Here is a 23,190-nt window from a genome sequence, read left to right on the forward strand (position 1 = left end):
TGGTAGCCCCTGACGCGCCGTCGAAATCGGCTGATACTAATTGTGAGACGTGTCGTGTAGAAACCTCACAGTTGTAAAGCTTCTGGCTCCCCTGTAAGCTTGGCGCCCCAAGCGGCGAAGTGTGTCTCTTTAGCACTGACCTGGTCCAACAAGAAACGTGATACACTCGACCAGCCGTCACGTTTCCGTTGTAATGGTTCTTTATTTACGTGACCATTACGACACTCCAACCCCAGTTCTCGATACCAGTAATATCGTACTATTTTTCTGCGAAGTAACAATATTCACATTTGCTTTTATTAATGTATAGGTACTCTAATGTATCAATATATTACAGTGATATGGCTCTTGTGTGTATTCATTTCTGTGATACTGTCATAATCTTTGACATACTTGTAACCGTTTTGGCGTGAATGCGCACAGAGCAGTCTTTGTTTCACTTTGCAGAAGTTAAGTTGTTATTTCGCTTTGTTAAAGAACTGTCAAGTCTTCTGTTTGGTTAAAGTGCAAATTAAATATATGAAGATTGATGCAAAACTGCTTTCTTGATGATGCGACAATTAAGACGAAGTATATGTGAATTTACAAGAAATTTAAGAAAAATGTGGATCGTGAACACCAAGTCAAAAATTATTTCTACCATACCATTGTTCTGATCTGGGATTGTTTGATCATTAAGAATTTCCTGAAAAATGCATTTGTTAGGTCTTCAAATATTGCTAAAATACAGCATTCAAAGTGCAATCACCCTAGAATCAAAAAGATGAGCCATAAGAACTTCGACAAAATCTGCGTGAGATCCATTCAAGATTAGTGCCAAAATTAATGACTTTTTTACAGTGACTTCATTATTTCCCATTCTGACGATACCATCCCCAGTCAAAAACTTTGTTGTTGCCCGATAAAGCGAACATATGCTGCCTGAGCAACATTATTAATCTAATTTCTAACCTACTTTGCAAATGGTGGTATTGTTAGACCATCGATCCACGTTCCAGTATCCATGACCCCGTTCCCATTGCAATGGTAATTCACCATGTCTTTAGTTCAGCATGGGAGTACGTGGAGGTGGTGTGCTGCGAAACCTGTAGACTAACAATGTGTGCTGTACGCTGTGATCCGAAATACAATTGCTTGCACCTGGATTGTGTTCTGTCATGATATCTGACGCAGATCGCCACCTATCTTGCTTTACAGAGCGGCAAGCAAGACGTGGATGCCAATACCTTGTCGCCTAGTCATGGCTTCAGCGTCCTTCAAGCACTTTCCATAGATGCTCACGACAGTAGCACGTGAACAGCCGACCAGCTTTGTCGTCTTCAAGCTGCTCGTTCGCACGCGCCAGGCCCCGGGCCATAACGGACTGCCTTTTGTGAAATTTGCTTATGTCCATAGATTTTCCAGTTTGTGTCGCTAGAATGATATTTCATTCGTCTCTTTTCCGCTTATATACATTCACTAGCGAACCTGACAATACTCCGCAATTGCTAAATATTTCTCCTATGTCCTTTCTCACTTCTGCCTGTCTATCTACTCCTCCCCATCTCTATCCAACTCCTATTCCCCCTATCTCTCTCTCCATCTCCTCCACCCCTTCTTTCTATGCACCCCCTGCTTGCCCCCCTCTACGTCCGTTTTCCCCATCCCTCTCCTCTCCCTTCTGTCTTTCTCCTCTCTGACCGCGAGCATTTTTATTATTATTAGAAGCGAAATTTTGATCGGGAATTGAAGCCGCTTAAAATGAATGGGTAAACTGGTTGGGTTCACTAGCGTACGGGATATGAGAGACCTTTCCTGCTGCTGCGTCTGTGAGTATAGTGGCTTCGGTGACAGTATTTGGCAGAGTTTTAATCCTCGAACGGTTCGGATTACGACGTTTCCGACGATTCAAATCCCATGTAGTATTGCAATCATAAGTCGATAAGCGTTGAATAAAGTTTTTCTGTTTTCTCTTGAAACTGATTGTGAGGGGGAGAACAAAACGGTACACAGTTGAGCATACAATTTTTATTTAAAATTGCATAGAAGGAGAAAGAATATACGTGAGAGAAACAATCTGTCTAACGTTAAAAACGCTATTATCATAATTGAAACTGGCTCTGAGAAAAGCACTTTTTTCGGCACACTGCGGCACAGCATTTTGTTTCCCCCAGTCGGTTTTAGCAGAAGACCTGTACAGTGTTGTTTAAAAAAATATATAGCCGTCTGAATGTTTATTAGGGTAGCTTGTAAAAATTTGAAGTAAGTTCGTCAGGAAATTTTGAGATTCATGCTAACAATTTTTCCTTACTATACATTATATATTTATATATTATATGTATTAAAAATGTCTAATCTATGTCCGTCCAAATGTCTGTCAGAGCCTCATGTAAAATATCGAAATAAATCGGCGAATATCTTGTCGACATTTTTGCTAACGACTTGTCTTTGCATAGTAGTATAGATCCTATATATATGTTTATGTGCCATACATACACTCCTGGAAATGGAAAAAAGAACACATTGACACCGGTGTGTCAGACCCACCATACTTGCTCCGGACACTGCGAGAGGGCTGTACAAGCAATGATCACACGCACGGCACAGCGGACACACCAGGAACCGCGGTGTTGGCCATCGAATGGCGCTAGCTGCGCAGCATTTGTGCACCGCCGCCGTCAGTGTCAGCCAGTTTGCCGTGGCATACGGGGCTCCATCGCAGTCTTTAACACTGGTAGCATGCCGCGACAGCGTGGACGTGAACCGTATGTGCAGTTGACGGACTTTGAGCGAGGGCGTATAGTGGGCATGCGGGAGTCCGGGTGGACGTACCGCCGAATTGCTCAACACGTGGGGCGTGAGGTCTCCACAGTACATCGATGTTGTCGCCAGTGGTCGGCGGAAGGTGCACGTGCCCGTCGTCCTGGGACCGGACCGCAGCGACGCACGGATGCACGCCAAGACCGTAGGATCCTACGCAGTGCCGTAGGGGACCGCACCGCCACTTCCCAGCAAATTAGGGACACTGTAGCTCCTGGGGTATCGGCGAGGACCATTCGCAACCGTATCCATGAAGCTGGGCTACGGTCCCGCACACCGTTAGGCCGTCTTCCGCTCACGCCCCAACATCGTGCAGCCCGCCTCCAGTGGTGTCGCGACAGGCGTGAATGGAGGGACGAATGGAGACGTGTCGTCTTCAGCGATGAGAGTCGCTTCTGCCTTGGTGCCAATGATGGTCGTATGCGTGTTTGGCGCCGTGCAGGTGAGGGCCACAATCAGGACTGCATACGACCGAGGCACACAGGGCCAACACCCGGCATCATGGTGTGGGGAGCGATCTCCTACACTGGGCGTACACCTCTGGTGATCGTCGAGGGGACACTGAATAGTGCACGGTACATCCAAACCGTCATCGAACTCATCGTTCTACCATTCCTAGACCGGCAAGGGAACTTGCTGTTCCAACAGGACAATGCACGTCCGCATGTATCCCGTGCCACCCAACGTGCTCTAGAAGGTGTAAGTCAACTACCCTGGCCAGCAAGTTCCCCGGATGTGTCCCCCATTGAGCATGTTTGGGACTGCTTGAAGCGTCGTCTCACGCGGTCTGCATGTCCAGCACGAACGCTGGTCCAACTGAGGCGCCAGGTGGAAATGGCATGGCAAGCCGTTCCACAGGACTACATCCAGCATCTCTACGATCGTCTCCATGGGAGAATAGCAGCCTGCATTGCTGCGAAAGTTGGATATACACTGTACTAGTGCCGACATTGTGCATGCTCTGTTGCCTGTGTCTATGTGCCTGTGGTTCTGTCAGTGTGATCATGTGATGTATCTGACCCCAGAAATGTGTAAATAAAGTGTTCCCTTCCTGGGACAATGAATTCACGGTGTTCTTATTTCAATTTCCAGGAGTGTATTAAAAATTTGTAGTCTGTGTCCATCCACATGTTTATTAGAGTATAGTGTAAAATATGAAGTAAATCGTTCAAGAATTTTTCAAGATATTTTTGCTGACAGCGTTTCCTTTTTATGTAGTTTATATGTGTTGAAATGACGCACATATTTTGAAAATATGTAGCCTACGTCCGTTAGAACACTTATTAGAGTATTGCGTAAAAGTTTGAAGTAATCGGTCAAGAACTTTGCGAGATTTTTGGCAACAACGGTAAACAACGACTCAATTTTATGTAGTAGCTCAGAGTATAGATTGCGGCGTCACAGGACAACAATCTCACAAAGCCATCATACGGTATTCGTTCTTGTTACAGTTAGTGATCGTAATGTTTTGGCTCACCAGTGCAAACGTACTCAAAGGCTTATCTAGTTACTCCTATAGTTACAGACAAAAGTTATGAAGTCGCATGTTTGCCGCTGTCCATCTGTAACAAGAACGGTGTGGTATTAACTTGGGCAGAAGTTAAATCAGATACCCGGAAGTACAATATCTCGACGGGCAATCTTGGCAACAAATTTATAGAAACTTGCATTAAATTTATTACAAGGAGGCAGTAAAAGGTTTGGATGGCTACTGCCGTTAAATACAGCAAGTTGAAGAAGGGTACAGGAAACACGAGAACCGAATGCAACGTGCCATGCATGTACACTATTGACCATTAAAATTGCTACACCAAGAAGAAATGCAAATGATAAACGGGTATTCATTGGATAAATATATTATACTAGAATTTATATGTGATTAGACTTTCATGCAATTTGGGCTCATAGATCCTGAGCAATCAGTGTCCCGAACAACTACCTCTGGCCGTAATAACAGTCTTGATACGCCTGGGCATTGAGTCAAACAGAGCTTGGATGACACGTACAGGTACAGCTGCCCATGCAGCTTCAACACGATACCACACTTCGTCAAGAGTAGTGACTGGCGTATTGTGACGAGCCTGTTGCTCGGCCACCATTGACCAGACGTCTTCAATCGGGGAGAGATATGGAGAAAGTGCTGGCCAGGGCAGCAGTCGAACATTTTCTGTATCCAGAAAGGCCCGTACAGGGCCTGTAATATGCGAACGTGCATTATCCTGCTGAAATGTAGGATTTCGCAGTTATCGAATGAAGGATAGAGCCACGGGTCGTAACACATCTGAAATGTAACGTCCACTGTTCAAAGTGCCGTCAATGCGAACAAGACATGACCGAGACGTGTAACCAATGGCACCCCAAACCATCACACCGGGTGATACGCCAGTATGGCGATGACGAATACACGCTTCCAATGTGCGTTCACCACGATGTCTCCAAACACGGATGTGACCATCATGATGTTGTTAACAGAAGCTGGATTCATCCGAAGAAATGACGTTTTGTCATTCGTGCACCAAGGTTCGTCGTTGAGTACACCATCGCAGGCGCTCCTGTCTGTGATGCAGCGTCAAAGGTAACCGCAGCCATGGTCTCAGATCTGATAGTCCATGCTGCTGCAAACATCTTCGAACTGCTAGTGCAGATGGTTGTTGTCTTGCAAACGTCCCCATCTGTTGACTCAGGGATCGAGACGTGGCTGCACGAACCGTTACAGCCATATGGATAAGATGCCTGTCATCTCGACTGCTAGTGATACGGGGCCGTTGGGATGCAGCACGGCGTTCCGTATTACCCTCCTGAACCCACCAATTCCATATTCTCTAACAATCATTGGATCTCGACCAACGCGAGCAGCAATGAATTACAATATCACGACGGGCAATCTTGGCAGCAGATTTATAGAATCTTGCATTACATTTACTACAGTGACACTGCAAAATATCGGGATGGCTAGTTGAAGATTGGTACTGGAACCCCAACTGCCGTTGCAAAGTGTCACACATGTTAATGCCTCCATTTATGACAGGGGACACAACTCCGAGAATCACCCAAATATGCCTCAGTTACAGTATTAGTGTGCAAATTTCAGCCTTCTTCGATGATGGACAACAGCCGGAATGGGTGCGTCAACCAGGAGCCTGCTCAACGGTCACTGAGGTAACGCTGTTGGCAGTTCCTTACTTTACTTGGGCGTTCAGTTGCTCGACTGTTGCTCGTTTGTTCGCCGTCTTTGCGGCCGTCGTTCAATCCTGTCATTTGCGACCCGTAGGCTCGCCGCCGGTTTTTGAGACAGCCATCCTGCCATGTACGGTATACTTAACCACGACGGAACGCTAAAAGCTCACAAGTTCATCACAAACTCAGCCACGTCGGAAATTCTTCCACGCCTGGCCCCAAAGCTAATAATCATGTCCTTTTGGAAGTTTCTGCATTACCACAACGACTGCACTGTTTTTCACGTCCCCCTCCCTCCTTGATCCCTATCGACACACTTTGCACACCCTCCACTGCTAGTTCCGTCACCTCCGTCTGTGATTGGTTATTGTATGTTGACGTCGAACACAGGTTTTGGTAGCAGTAATCTGACTTTACCGTGTAACATAAATTACACGGTCGCCCAAGTTTACTCAAAATATTTTTTAGTTATTTCTGCTGACCAGATTTCGAAGTGACAGTAGCTCCAAACTAAGAGCAAAATTATAGTTCCATTTTCTCGGTGAGGTTCCCAGCATTGCATGAGGGATGTGGCTTTTACCATCCCCGCAACAGTACATGCATCTTCTGAGAGTAATTATCGCAGTCCCGCGCATTTCCATCTGATAAACGCGAACAAACAGTACAGTACTTTCCGTGTGCTTTTCGCTTGATGTGAGTCTTAGTACGGAACGTCATTTTGGCTGCTTGCGTATGCGACGGCTCAGGTATCTAGCTGTATAGTGCAAGTAACAGTAATGAGTGTCTGGGATGTGTCAATATCGAGATTGTGATGTGGTGCAGTCGTCTGGCCTGTCAGCCCCACATACACACTGCGGCGGGGTTCACTAATATGCAGAGACCTTCGGGGCCACGACGATATTCCTGTGAAGAGCACAGGGTGTTCGCCTCTGAAGTTGTCCGTAAACTATTCACAAAGGAAGCACATTGTCTAGAAAGGCTAAAATCGAATAACAATTATTTCAGAATACTGAGATCGTTTTCTTATTTATTTAATCTAATATCTTCTTCACCCAGCGCGTTAAATCAATATTTTAGTTCTTTCCGCATGCCTTCTTCTTCCTCTTCGTCTACATTCGTTTCTTATGTTCTGATCTCGCGTAGCTTTTCGGTGTTATAGTGCTAGTTTTTTACTTTTCAGCCCGCCGCTGTGCCGAGCGGTTAAAGGCGCTCCAGTCCGGAACCGCGCTGCTGCTACGGTCACAGGCTCGAATCCTGCCTCGGGAAAGGATGTGTGTGATGTCCTTAGGTTAGTTAGGTTTAAGTTGTTCTAAGTCTAGGGGACTGATGACCTCAGATGTTGAGTCCCATAGTGCTTAGAGCCATTTGAACCATTTCTTTTCTTTTCTTTCTATTGATCCCTGAATACCACTTTCTACATTGTATTCCTAAAATATTCCTGTCACGTGTGTCCGTTATGATCATGTTTGCTTCTTTGAGGTCATTTTCTGTCTGTGTAATCATCCAGGCTGTCCTTTCAGCTTAATAACTTTACGAAAGATCTGTTTCGTCACTCTGTCATCATCCATTCTAGTCAAATGTCCTAAGAACGACATTCTGGTTTTGTGCTTGGTGTGTACTATGCTCTCTACTCGTTCGTAGATTTCTGTGTTCAACTCTACATCTACATCCATACTCCGCAAGCCACCTGACGGTGTGTGGCGAAGCGTACCTTGAGTACCTCTATCGGTTCTCCCATCTATTCCAGTCTCGTATTGTTCGTGGAAAGAAAGATTGTCAGTATGCCTCTGTGTGGGCTCTAATATCTCTGATTTTATCCTCATGGTCTCTTCGCGAGATATACGTAGGAGGGAGCAATATACTACTTGACTCCTCGGTGAAAGTATGTTCTCTAAACTTCGACAAAAGCCCGTACCGAGCTACTGAGCCTCTCTCCTGCAGAGTCTTCCACTGGAGTTTATCTATCATCTCCGTAACGCTTTCGAGATAACTAAATGATCCTGTAACGAAGTGCGCTGCTCTGCGTTGGATCTTCTCTATCTCTTATATCAACCCTATGTGGTGCGGATCCCACACTGGTGAGCAACATTCAAGCAGTGGGTGAACAAGTGTACTATAACCTATTTCCTTTGTTTTCGGACTGCATCTGCTTAGGATTCTTCCAACGAATCTCAGGCATCTGCTTTACCGACGATCAACTTTATACTATCATTCCATTTTAAATCACTGCTAACGCCTACTCCGAGATAATTCATGGAATTATCTGACCCTCCTCAGGCCTTACGGTCGGGGGGCGATAAGCTATTACTTTCGTTCACGATTGCTGATTCTGGAGAGGGACGCTTACTAGCGCTCGCTACGTGCAGAATGTTCTTGGACCCGTTATTTTGCCATTCTTGCAGTAGCAAGGTGATGTGTTGTTTCAACACAATAAAAGCCGGCCGGAGTGGCCGAGCGGTTCTAGGCGCTACAATCTGAAACCGCGCGACCGCTACGGTCGCAGGTTCGAATCCTGCCTCGGGCATGGATGTGTGTGACGTCCTTAGATTAGTTAGGTTTAAGTAGTTCTAAGGTCTAGGGGACTGATGACCTCAGCAGTTAAATCCCATAGCGCTCAGAGCCTTCAACACGGTAATGCTCATCCATACACTGCCCCTGAAACTCGACTCCCTCTACAAGGCGTGTAGAAACTTCCCTGACGAGATGTGGGCGAGAAGTGGGACGAAAAGTGATTCGTGCGACTCGTGAACCAACAACTCTTGCAGAACAACGTGAACAGGTCAAGCAGGCGTGACATAACGTATCCCACGACAGTATTCGCCATCTGTGCGAACGACTGGATGCCAGAGTCAGCGTCTGCATTGCCGCCCGTCTAGGCCACATCACATAGGAATGAGAGTCTTTCAGCATGGATTAATACCTGTTACCGCAGAATTGCCAATAATAATTTCATGTACTCCATATGCACTGTTGCAACAATTGATCTTGAGTCAATTGGAAACCTCTAAGAAGGTGTACTATTTTTTTTCGACAGTGAATCTGAACTGGGAAACTTTCTCCATTTCCACTTATATAGTTTTTATAACTTTGGATGCCATGTTGTTTATAGACATGTATTTTGCTTTTTCAAATGATATTTGGAGCCCCAATCTTTCCAATGGTTTTTCTACTATTTTCTATCTTTTACGTTGTTTGAATATCCAGACGTATGATCACCAAGTCGTCTGCATATGGTAAGCAGCCTATCCTAATAAGGGGTCTTCCTAAGTTGATTGGCTGATCAGTTTCAAGCCCTGGTTTCAGTTTCTGCCTATTTTGGATTACTTTCTTAGACACAGTTCAAGAGTAATGGGGGAAGTCAGTCCATCAAGTTGTCTCACTCCGGGTTTAATTTCAAAAAGTTCCGAAATTTCTCCTCTGAATTTTACCTTAGATTTTGCACTATTGAATGTTTCGCAGAGGGTGCAATGGTTGTGAGGTCCCTACTTTACTTTTCTTAGAATATGGACGACAGATTTACGATCTACGGAGTCATAAGCTTTCTCGAAATCTACAAATATACAAACCGCTTTCGTATTGTAAATTTTATGATGCCTGAGAATTAATTTCAGACTTAAAATTTGGTCAGGGAAAGATTATTTAATCGATATTCCACTTTAGGAGAAGTACAGGGTGTCCGCAAAGACTTTCCCTGATTACATAAATTGATAACTCAGGCTAGGAGTAAGATGCAAATATGAAACTTGTGTCGATTTGTTTACAACTATCAAAGTTTCTTTTCTGTTTTAGGTTCGTATTACGTAAGTAGTGGATGAGGTGCAGTGCCCAAGAAGCCATGTTAACCAATCAGGAGAAGGCACAGTGTGTCCTGTAGTACCATGAGACACGATCGCCAACCAGACAACATTTGGAAGGAATCCACCTGATGTCAAGAGCATTAAAGCCTGGCATGAGAAGTTCAAGAACACAGGATCCGTTGCTGACCTTCCGAGGCCTGGTTGACCAAGAACCTCAGCAGACAGGGCGGAAGCTGTAAGGCAGTCTTTTCCGAAGAAATCGGTGCGCAGGGCCTCACGTGAATTACAGATGCCAAAAAGCTCTCTCCATGGCATTTTACACAAACGTTTATTGTTTCGTGCATACAAAGATCACATTGTTCAGGCCTTGTTGCCCATTGACAGTACACGTCGATATGACTTTGCGGTCGAAATGCTATCATGTATTGAGGACGATGATGGTTATCTCAGACGAATTGCCTTTTCCGACGAAGCGACTTTTTTTGTCAGTGGGTTGTGAATCGCCATAATGTGCGCATTTGTGGTTCACAACCCCCATGGCGAGGTCAAGGAGTGCACCAGAGGCAGTCCAAAGGTGAATGTTTGGTGCGTGCTATTGCACGATCGAATTATCGGGACATTCTTCCTCGCTGTGGCTACCATCACATCTGCTGTGTATCTGGACATGTTGCAACTGTATGCTGTTCCTCTTCTGCTTCACTGTCACCCCGATGTCTTGTTTCAGCAGGACGGTGCACAGCCTCATTGGGGTTGGGACGTCCGTGCATATCTCGATATGACCTTTCCTGGGCGATGGATTGGTCGTGATGGGCCAACGGTTTGGCCTCCACGCTCTCCTGACATAACCCCATTAGACTTCTTTTTATGGGGTTATGTCAAGGACGAGGTATACCGAACACGTGTACCAGACCTTGAAACCCTGCAGCAACGGATAACCACAGTCGTTGAATCGATCCCTCCAGTGATGTTGGCTAATGTGTGGACGGAAATTGAACATCGCCTAGATGTGCTACGTGCTACCAAGGGTGCTCATGTGGAAGTTTACTGATATGTGAAAAAATTTTGATAGTTTGTAAACAATTAGACACCAGTTTCATTCTTGTATCTTACTTCTAGCCTGAGTTATCAATTTATATAATCAGGGAAAGACATTTCGGACACCCTGTACATTAAATGGCGTATTTCCATTGAATAGTGAACGCAGGAAAATAAAAGTTGACTTTTAAAGAGATTAATACTTTAAACTGAATGTAAACTTTCGTCCTCTGTTTCTTTGTTAAAAGTGGGCTTCGCGAAAAAATCTTTTTTATCGCCCTTCCACCCACACCCAGTGCTTAGAGATGTGACGTGGGGTGAGAGTACAATGATCACCCAGTAAGCGGGAAAACTATTGAATACTTCTATTTTAAATACTCTTGAGAGTTTTACCAAATTTAGCTAACCTTCCATCAGCTCCTTTCCGTTCAGTTAATACATTTATAATGTAGGCAGCACATCTCTAGTTTTCGACATTACAAACCACGTGCAGTAGGATGTGTACCTCCTTGCTGGGTCATCTCTTCTTCGCCTTCCGATTACTTTCTGATGCTGATGACTTGTACACTTTTCACGTACAAAATGTCTTTCCCCTTATTATCGTCTACTGCACGTAAGACGACCTATACATTTGTCACTGCAATCACGTACCGTGGCTTTCTAAAAAATATTACTCAAGTAATTAACTTTTAATATGGCTAACTGTTAATAGCGTTGTTTTTCCAGGTCACAGCCCTACTGAATCAGCAGCGAGATTCAGCGAAAAGTTTGCAGATGCGTAATTGCTTCACAAATTTTCTCCGCGAGGCAGATTCCATCACGATAGGCGGCGGATGTGACGGTTTGGCCGTTCCAGAATTTTCGGAAGCCGCTGCGCTTTTTACACTCTGGAGGCGTTCTTATCTGCGCTCCCTGTGCTTTCGCTCATTACTACATTAGCGATCGTCATTACCACAAGGGCGGAAAAACAAACTCACGGATGCGTTGCGGGAGGAACACATTTTTTCCTCGTTGGCGGAATTTCGGCTACCTGTGCCATACATGGTGCAGGTAGGTCATCGCCCACTACGGTACCACCGGAACTTGTTATCGCACAGGACGAGAAAGATGGGTTACCGGTTTGAGCAGCAGGTGCCGAAACAGGACCTCGGCCGGTCACTCAGACGTGAGCAGTCCGATGCGCACGTGGCGTGTTAGCATGCACCGGTAAGTATTTTCAGGAGCGGGAAGGCGGTCGGCGAACTAGACCATGTGGTAGAAGCTGAGACAGCATGCGAACCAGAAAAACAACTGGATACATTCGTAAGTGCTGTGTGCAGTGTTAGGGTTTATTTTGCAGAAGTGTGAATCAGGAAATATGGAATACATCACAAAATGAGCTCATCAGATAAGGTATGCTGCACAAAAGAATTAGAACATGAGTCTGGGCCACTGCCATATTCCGCTGAGCAATAACTGAGGTCTGAGTGTGTTACCAAATCATACCTTTATACCTTTATGTCATTATATTCTGATTCAATTATATAACAAGAACTGAAACGTCCGACAGATGTCGAAAACAAAGTGGAAACAGTCATTCAAATGGCTCTGAGCACTATGGGACTTAACATCTAAGCTCATCAGACCCCTAGAACTTAGAACTACTTAAACCTAACTAACCTAAGGACATTACACAACACCCTGCCATCAAGAGGCAGAGAAAATCCCTGACCCCGCCGGGAATCTAACCCGGGAAGGAAACAGTCATTCATCTCATCAACCTTCTGACTGGACTCTGAGAGCTTCAACAGTGTATATGACCTCCCTGAGCATTAATCACCGCCTGACTGCTCCATGCTGCAGAGGTGTCCCCGTGGTATCTGTTCCAATTCTTCAATGACAGCCCTTCAGAGTTCTTGGAGTCTGTGGTCGAACAGGACGAGCACGAACATCTCTGTCAACCTCGTCCCACACATGCTCAATGGAATTTACGCCATGACTCGCCGCTAACCATTCCATTACTTCAGTGGCCAGGCTTCTCTAGAGATCCCTGATGATGACCGCTAACACTGGCTTGGCATTATCGTGCATGAATAGAAATTCAGGGCCAGCATCATGTTGAACGGCCACCACATAGGCCAATAGGATCTGCTTGACGTGTTGGACAAAATTTGGCAGTAACTGTTCACCATGACATCTGCACACAAGAACACAGCCATTACCTTTCGTCAGAGGAAATCATGACTCGTCTGAGAATAACATATTTCACCAGTACCAAATTTGTCAGTTGAATGGGGATAGCGGAACTGAGCTGCGAGACGTTGTCGTGTCGAATGGTGTACTCGATCGTCGAAGAAGTGCAGCTTAATGTACTGCTGTCAGAAATGTCCTTTTGCGAGGTATCCGCCTCACATGCAGTTCGTTTCCCAATGTTCATCCGAAAACAGGTTGATGTGGACTGAATCACAGACAGCAGGAAATCCTATGGGGTCTCAAACTGCTTGCCGTTGACAGGGAATGACACTCGTTTCCGAACTCTGTCGGTTAGGATCTCCTTACGACCACTGATCTTACGCCATGTCACAAGGCTGTGAGAAGTCACCCTTTCTTGGGGACACAGTGGACAGCCAACTCTAATGCACCAAGGGATAGGACAATTTCATTCACAGGTTGGTTGTTGGCAAATCCTAATACGATAGTTCCTTTCTGTTATTCTGTCACGTCTCTACATCGACCTATTTAAACACGAGGGATATTCGGAACGTAAGTTCCGATCGGTCAAGAAATGGAAGCCACGATGAAAATCTAATAAAGCTTCGCACAGTTGTGTTCGACAGTGTCTCCAGTATCCCTGTCGGTTGCATCACTTCGCAAGGTCCTATCTCGTAACCTGCTCCTTACAGTACTTACAGTCCGTTGGTCTTTCTAAGATAGAGTTCCAGTGCTCTTGCAGAAGCTACACAGTGACGCAAGGCAGAGAGGGGCAGATATTGGTCTTCACGTCGACAAACTCGTCCAACTAGCCTTGTATACTGACCAGTCTCCCTGTGGCGTTTCCAGAGCCTATGGGCGAAATGTGGAGAGATATTGGCATCTGCAGCAGTACGACGGAAAGTCTATCCTTTTTGGATCAAACAGATTGCACTTGCAATTGTCACTGCATGAAGATGTGCTTGGTTGAAAACAATGCCTACACAAATGACAACTGCTCTCTGTGTACTTCGGTAGAGAACACTGGGACACCGGTACTCAGTTCCTCTAACGCATTATATAGCCGCCAGGTGGCGAATGACTTTAGTTGTTGTGTTCATTGAAAGCTACTATTGCAGACTATGCAATAAGACTATTGGTGCCGCCTGTATCAAAATGGATTTAATATACCACACGTTGATACATGTGTTCCCCTAATTCTTTTGAGCAGTGTGTTAGTCACCCCATTAGAACTAGCATTAGACAGTCAGCTGACCGTCCACGGCTAACGTAAGTCATAGCAGTGAAGTGGTGTAGATGTGACAGTTAATAAACGGAATCTGAATTCAAGGCTTGTCCAGAAAGGAAGTTCCGATCAGTCACGAAACGGAAACTACATTGAAAATCAGAAATGTTTTATTTGCGACAGACGGCTCCACCTTCCAGCTACTTCTCTATATAGTCGCCTCTCCAGCTAGCACATCTGTCTCACCGTTATACCAACTTTCCAATACCCTCGTCGTAGAAGGCAGCCGCCTGTGCTCCCCGCCAATTCTCTATGCTCATCTATAGCTCGTTGTCTGCGCGAAAAGGTTTTCTTCATACTCGGTAGTTAATGTGAGCAGAGACGAAACACAGAGGGAGCCAATTACCGGCTGCAGTGCGGGTGATCAAACACTTCCCATCGAAAACGCTGCAGGAGCGTTTTTATTGCCCCTGCTGATTGCGACCGAGAATTGTCACGAAGCAGGAACCGTATGTCAGTTCTGTAATGTGGGCTGCATAACATCAGGCGAAATCCCTCACCAGGACCTCACACTTGGCGGGAGAAACTATTTTCTACACATCTTTATGCGCTCACCATGCGCTCAGAACTAAAAATAGCGAAGTGATGCAACCGACAGGGATACTAGAGACTCTGTCGAACACCAGTGTGCAAAACTTTATTAGATTTTCACAGTGGTTTCCATCTCTTGACCGACCGGAACTTACTTTCCGAATATCCCTAATATGTAGATAGGTCGATGTAGACACGTGACAGAATAACAGAAAGGAACTATCGTTTTAGGATGTGCCGACAACAAACCTGTGAATGGAATTGCCATATCCGTTGGTGCATCAGAGTTGGTTGTCCACCGTGTCCCAAAGAAAGGGTGACTTCTCACACGGCGTAAGATCAGTGGTCGTAAGGAGATCCTAACCGACAGAATTCGGACACGAGTGTCATGTTTTGTCAACGACAAGTAGTTTGAGACCCCATAGGATTTTCTGCTGTCTTTGAATCAGTCCACATCAAGTCGTTTTCGGGTGAACATTCGGAAGCGAACTGCATATGAGGCGGGTAACTCGTAAAAGGATATTTCTGACAGCAGTACATTAAGCAGCACTTCTTCGACGAGCCAATAATCACAGGAACTGGGCAGCAGCTGACTGGAAGCGTGTAGAGTGGTGCAGAGAGTCGTGATGTGTTTTTCAAATGATGCAAGATGCCGAGTGCGTGTTTTTCAAATGATGCAAGGTGCCGAGTGCGATTTAGGCCTTAATGTTTGAAGGGCGTTGGTCAGGCGGGGATGGTTGTGTCTACGACTTGGACTCACTAATTATGGTTATCGTGAGCATGAACCGCTATGCTTAAGTCAACGTTCTCTGTCATCTGAGTGTTGCCGTTTCTATAGATGTTAATGATAAGTATATTGGGTCCACTCCCGACTTGAGAGATGACAACAGCCGTGCTCATATAACTGCACGCATACATTCCAAAATGTCACGCCCTGAGTGGCCCGCTAAATCACTCGATCACATGATATCCTGCGAACCGTGGATGAAGGGCAACAGGCAGATTCCGTAGACCTAGGTTTCCGTAAAGTGTCTGTCACCGTGCTCCATTCCAGACTGTTAACGAAGGTCCAAGCATACAGATTAGGTTACCATATATGTGAGTAGCTCCAGACATCTTAAGTAACAGGACCCAGTCCGTCTACCTCGACAGAGAGTGTTTATCAGAGACAAGGCTATTGACAGCAATGCCCCAGGGAAACTTGAGAGCACCCCACTGTTTTCTCTGTATACATGAATGATGACAGACTACGTGAGCTGCAGTCTCGGCTGTTTGCTGGTAGCTCTATGGTGTACGTGAAGATGCCGTCGTTGAGTGACTTTAGGAGGATACAAGATGAGTTTAAAAAAAATTTCTGGTCGGTGTGATGTATGACAGCTTGCTTTAAATGTAGAAAAGTTTAATGCGGATGAGCAGGAAAACTAGTCCCTCAAGGCTCCTAGACTGGTTAGGAATGCTTCTGTTCGTTATATCTGTGACGTCCGATCCTTTGATCATTTTACACCATCATATGCACAAGTATCATGGCTGCGTGCAGACAAGCACAAAAATTTCCGTACACTCTATCTTCTCTACTGTGTTATCAACATACCCTGTCCCCATATCTCTTCTCGACCTTAACGCTCTTGTCTGAAGACCAGTTCCCATCAGAGCAAAATGCTTTTTGTTCCATTCTGTCCTTCAGTCACTTTCTCGAAATCCTTTTCAGTAGCAGGATCCCAACTCTGGCATAATCGCCCACATTATATTACACAACTGAATAACATCTCTAGCTTCAGAAGCCAGTTAATGACCCATCTATTGAAGCAACAACAACGACTATCATTGTCCCTGTACACACTTGTCACCCCTGTACACTATTCTTTCCATCCAGATCTTCTTCATTCCCCAGTATTCATAGCTGGCACAATCTCCTTAAATTTCCTCTCCCCAGAACTCTCTATATCAGAAAATATCTATTTTGTGCACCCACAAATTCTTTTTATATGTACCAATATCATTATTGTCATTATTATCGTTATTATTGTTATCACTGTTGTTATTGTTGTTACTATCATCAGTATTAGTGGCAGCAGAAACAGCAGCAGTAGTAGAACCACCGCCAGCCTTAACTTTAGTAGTTCACAATAAATATTATGTACTCACATTGTTACTACAGACGCTCAAATCACTTTAATGGTATTTGTCATATTAAAATTGCTATTTCTTACGTAACTGTATTTGTGAAACCCTGGTCCGATGTAAGAGAGGGCCTGATAGTCCTGATAAGATCAAAATAAATAATGTTCGAATACAGCATTGGTCGTGCGCTGCTTGACACAGTCACGTCTATTAAATATCTAGGCTTAACGTGAAGAGCGATATGAAATGAAATGAATACCTAAGGACGGTAGTAGGGAAGGCGAATGATCGACTTGTCTACTGCGAGAATTTTAGGAAAGTATGGTTCACGTGGAAAGGAAACCGCACATGGGAGACAAATGCGACCCATTGTTCGATACTGTTTGAGTGTTTGGGATCGTCACCAAGTCGGATTGAAGTAAGACGTGTAAGCCATTCAGAAGCTTGCTGCTAGAGTCATTACCGGTAGATTCGATCAAAATGCGTGCATTACGGAGATGCTTCGTGAACTCAAATAGGAATCCCTGAAGGAAAGACGGCTTTCTTTCCGCGAAACACTGTTGAGAAAATTTAGAGAACCGGCATCTGAAGATGACTGCAGAACGATTCTGCTGTCGGCAACGTACGTTATGCATAAGAACTGTGAGGTCAAGAGAAGGAAATTACGGCTCGTCGAGGCTTGTAGATAGTCGTTTATCCCTTGGTCTGAGTGTCCTGATTGGGGCAGGAGAGGAAATGACTAGTAGTAATACAAGGTAACCTCCGTCATGCACCATGTGGTGGTTTACGGAGTGTGTATGTTGATGTGTATGTAGGTCTTTTTCTCATAGAAAATGTCTGGGAATATTTGGAACAGGTAGTGAAACGTAGCCCTCAACATCCCCAAAATTTTGTACTTGTACGAGATCTAATCATCAATGAGTACCTTTAGCTGGATACACAATACCTGGAGAAACTTGGAGACTACCTTCCTCACCGAACTGATAGACACGGTGTTACACTGTACTAGCTTGATGTGTCGTGGGGGTTATTATTTTGCATCCGGTGTGCTTATTTCGCAGTAGGGAGTTCTAGGCTCTGCAAAACTAGCTGACGGAGATATGGACCATACCGGTCTCCGACGTATCTCTGAGGAACATCTTCCTGATTGGGCATAAAGAGGCGACACTACGCCTTGATCATACGTGGATGTTACAATCAGAGTGCCATCAGGTGCAAATCTGGAGCTGTGAATGCAAGAAAGATATACAGAAATGTGTCCATGCGTATGGAATTTTCACCTGATGATCGAAACTGAAACTCATTTTTTTCCATAATAAATTTGGTCCGCATTAACAAATTAGCATATCTACGAAGTATCGCTGCCATACGATAATTCCTCCCACCATGGACCTCCGTGAGTAACAGCCCCAATGGAGGGTTTGTTGGTCGGTATTTGCATCTTTAGTGGTAATGATTTTATAAGCATTAGGCCGTAGTCTGAGGTATGTCTGTTTCCTTGCGGTGTCTTCAACTAGCTAAACAAGTTTACATTCGAAAATTGACTCACTAAATCTTATAACTTCTGGGAATGTCTCTGGCAGAAGGAGTCGATACACTAGGAAAAAACAGCACAGAAACAGGCTGTAGACCACGGCCTAATGTCCATAGAGCCTTACTTCCTGGCTTGCCACATTATCCGACTTCTATTCTTATCGTGCATTTCCATTTGTAGCTGAAATTAATCACTAGGATAGTAGCTTCCTGTGGTAAGGATCAGAACATGTTAATCTTTCGAGGCTTCTCGATGACTGAATCACAGGACTTGCTTTCTGGAGGAACGGGTTCCAAATCCTTGCCCGACCATTAATATTTAGGTTTTATAGTACCTGGCGCCTCAGTCAAGACATGTGTCTGCCCACGTTATTAAAGATGTTCTTTTGTGCTGGATTTGGACACTGCTATCGACTAGTCGATTCGCCTGAACATTCCCGCTTCGGACATCGCCTCTATCGTAGCGCTGCGAGAGCTTCGTTGTTTGTCTTTAGTGTCGTGTTCGACCTTGTGTACGTTGTTCGTCTCTCAGCGTTTCGTGTTTGTGACTCAGTTTTGATTCGGCGTTGTCTTGCGCGGTGATGTCGTCCACGGCTCCCAGGCACGTTTCACATATAGGTATCATCAGTTTTAGTTTTTACAAGTTCAGGCTGCATGTGCAGCCAAGTTCGTTAGAAATTCATGATTGGCTTGTAGATAGGATCAAGGTAACTTCAGAACAGGTTCACACGGCTTACTTCGATTCTGAATCGTGTGTGTTTTGTGTTAAGTTTCTAGACCTGCTTCAGGTTGACAGGCTCCATTTGCAACAAATTACCTCTCACTCCTCGCGAGGGTTCTAGTTGTATGGTCATTCTGACGAATGCGGAGGCGAAATATACGAATTTTAAGGTATCTAGCCTTCCACCCGAAACAGACAACAGTATCGGTAAGACCGTCATGTCTCCGTTTGGGGGCACACGGAATACATGGCGGGAACATTGGTCCACTCACCATCGTCCACCACGTCCGTCGATGTGGTGGACAAACTGAAGATCCCCTCTCATTTGCAGGTGTTTGGATGCCGAGAACATATAATTTATACAAACAAGAAGGGGCCTTTCTTATATGTAATGAGAGAGGACACGGCCGCACAAATTGCCGGCGTTGTGTCACGGTCTTAAAATTTACTTATGAACATTGGAAAAGACTAACTTAAGCAGCTATGACTCCCCATGTGACAGCCAAGACTCTGAGGAGCAACATCGGCTGACGTTCGTAGTGCATATCCGCCGTTAACCTTGCGTAGAGACTTCGCCACTGTTGCTTCCGGCCCGCCGCCACCTCCAATTCGAAATAACCGCTCGACTGGAAGAATGCCGTTGGAGGGGGCCTCTCCCATTCCCGAGTTCAGACCGGATGATAACGTGGTGGCTGTTGTTCGAGATTCGAAAACGTCCAGCGCCCCCTCCGACGGGTCTCCCAAGACCGAGAACACCTCTTCGGCATCACACGAGGAACAGACCTGTTCTGGAACTCGGTGCTATATCGACGGACTGTCTGTAACGTGTTCCCACCCTTCTTCTGCACCAGATGGGGAAGGCACGCTACAGGCCACTGCTGATCAAAACCAGATCGGCACGAGTGTGCCTGTGGAACACGTCGTGACTTTAAAAGACATACTAGCAGTTTTCGTTTTCCGTTGATTTCTAGGAGCCGCTCACCTGTGGAATAGTGTGGCGTGTCCTATGCACCTGAAACTGAATTTCCGCAGGACATCCCCTCCCTCCCACTTTGACTCACGTGGCAGTTGAATTTCCGCAAAGCAACAACAAACAGCGTTTTCAACCTGAGCGTGCGGCATCGTGAGAAAGAAAAAGAGGTGGAAGAGAGGGCTCCAACTCTTTACATTCAGATTCATCTGTTGACTCTACTATGGACTGTGGTACCCGACTTTAAAGATATCTTGCAAGTAATCGATTGAATTGTTTTGGTAATAGCTAGATGCAGGCGTATACATTTCTTACCTTGAATTTGAACATAGACTTGTCGCACAGCGACAATTTGTTTACGATTCAAGTGCAGACGTGTTATTTTTGCAAGAAGTGCTGTCTGGTCATTTTTCTGTTCTCGGCTTTTATTCTTTCCTTAATGTGGTTGCTGGTCGATCTACTACGTTGTTTTACAGAGAGGGAATATCTCTGACTGATTTCGAAGATCTTGATAACTGCCGAAAGATAGGCTGCACTTCTTGTGACCTTACTTTCAAACTTCTTTATGCCCCTTCAGGATCTATCCGTTCCACAGATTGCAAGGTTTTTTTTATAAAGAGGATATAGTTTATTCATTTCGTAAAACTTCGCAGAAACTTCTGTTAGACAGATATTTTAATTATGTTTTTCGTCCTGTGTATCAGCCTCCCAATTTTAATTTCTGTAAGAAACTAGACGATTTGGTGCGCTCTTCGCAAATACGCGATTAATAGATCTGTCTCTAGTCCACTCTCGTCAGATATACGCATTTCGCAGCTACTGCCGGCAGCAGTCTGGATTGTTTTTATCTTTCTGATTCTTTATGTGGACAAATGTTAGCGATAGACGTGATACCCACTTATTATACTGATAAGTATGCCGTAGCTGAAACCTTAAATCATGTGCCGCAACCAGTAAAACTGTATCGGCTCCTCTGAAAGTTGAACATGTTCTACCTTAAAAGATCCTTCCCTGGAGATATCATTCGAGAGGTTTGGGCCCGTAGCTTGCGGTCGCAGGACCGTTATCGTCCTGTTATGGAATGGTGAACAGGGCGTGCGAAACCATTGCTCCGGAAAGCGTTAATGCGTTACGACACTGACTGAGAGGACGATGGATCTCTGTCAGATGCAGGAATTTTATTGTGACTCTTGAGTTTCTCCCGGCGTATTTGATAATCAAAATATCCACGGGTGTACTGCCGGTCTATAGTGTCCAACGGGCACAATATTTCGGCGATCAAACATGTCACCTTCATCAGGTGAACTGACGGACTGAGCTCCTGTGAACGTTCCGGCACGGAGATCCGTACGCTATGGCTGCTCAGGGGGAACTGGGTTCGGTCGCGGCGGCGGCCGATTTAAATACGCTCCGCCCGCGGCGCGCTCCCTTCGCCTTCCGCGCCCCGCGCCACGGTCTCGCGGTGGAACAGATTGCGACGGCGTCTGAGATGACGTCGGTGTGATGGCTCTGTCCGCTGTGGTCGTCACAACTATGCGTTTGCTCGATTTACTCTTGATTAACCCAACCGCTGGTTCCCAAGCCTTGCTAAGATTATAGCCACAGTCACGGTTTATGAGGTCGTCATTGGTGCGAATTTCGATGGCCTCTCTAACAACGCTGTCCCAGTATCTCGACGTCTGTACCAAAATCCTCGTGCGGTCATACTCCATAGCGTGATTTTCCGACAAACAATGTTCAGCGACCGCCGACTTGCTCGGATACATTAGTCGAGTGTGCCTCTGGTGTTCACGGCATCGATCCTCGACAGTACGCATCGTCTGACCAATTTTATTATTCCGCCTTGCGACAGCTTTATGAAGGTCCCTTACGGAATATGGTTGTCCGCCATGTTAAGGCGAGGCTTATTCAGTTACAGAGAAAAAAATGGAAGGATCCTGGGTAGATAAAAATCCAACTCGTTCCTACAGGATGAACTGACTTCCTTATATTATTTTATCCGGTTGCGGACAGTCGAAAAAAGACCGTGTATCGTATCCCTCGCTGACACGGATGGTCGCTTACTGACATCCCAACGTGACATTTCCAGAGCGGGCTGTAATTACTTTACCGACCTTTATAATGTCCGTGCTACTGATACGGTTTCCCTGATGCTTTTACTCCTCTTCTGCATTGCATGGTTACTCCTGCATTAAATGGCGAATTTATAAGTGACTTTACTCGAGATGATATTTATCGCCTCATTATTGGTTCACCACCACAAAAATCGCCGGGAATCGACGATATTCCTAAGGAATTTTATTTACATTTTTGACCCCTTATAGGTGATACCATTACGTCATTGGCAAATGTGGTGCTACGTGGGCGGGTGGTTTGATTCCTGACACTTTCAAGGTTGCTAAATCCTTATAATCCCAAAGACAACCGGACGTCCTGACGTTGATAAATCACACTCGATCACACTACTTAATTAAGGTTACAAAACTGTCGCTTGGGTGGTTAATAGCCGTTTGACGACACTGCTAGAGAAAATAATGACTTTTCACTAAAGCTGTGTGCCTGGGCGCTTGATCCTGACTTTTACAATCGAATGCCTGCACGTCCTCTCGGAGGCTGAAGTGACTTCAGTTTCTGGAGTTTTATTGATTTTAATAACGCAGTTTTTTGAAGCAGGTGCTCAAGGCAACTGGTCTCAGTCAAACTGCGCGTCAGGTATTATCCAAGCTTTTTATTGATATTCAAGTATCTATCCTGGTGAATCGACAATTATTCCCCAGATTACCATCCAATGGGGCTTACCGCGGGGGAGCCCACTATCAGTGTCGCTTTTTGTCTTGTCCCTGTTTCGCCGTATTACAGATCAATTATGTGACTGGAAGATACTGGGAGAAACCTTCCCGATACGGGCGTACGCAGATGATGATATGGTATTGCTACGTCAAAAAAATGGCTCTGAGAACTATGGGGCTTAACTTATGATGTCATCAGTCCCCTAGAACTTAGAACTATCGAAACCTAACCTAAGGACATC

This window comes from Schistocerca gregaria, chromosome 1, assembly GCF_023897955.1.
Source record: "Schistocerca gregaria isolate iqSchGreg1 chromosome 1, iqSchGreg1.2, whole genome shotgun sequence".
Taxonomy (NCBI): domain Eukaryota; kingdom Metazoa; phylum Arthropoda; class Insecta; order Orthoptera; family Acrididae; genus Schistocerca; species Schistocerca gregaria.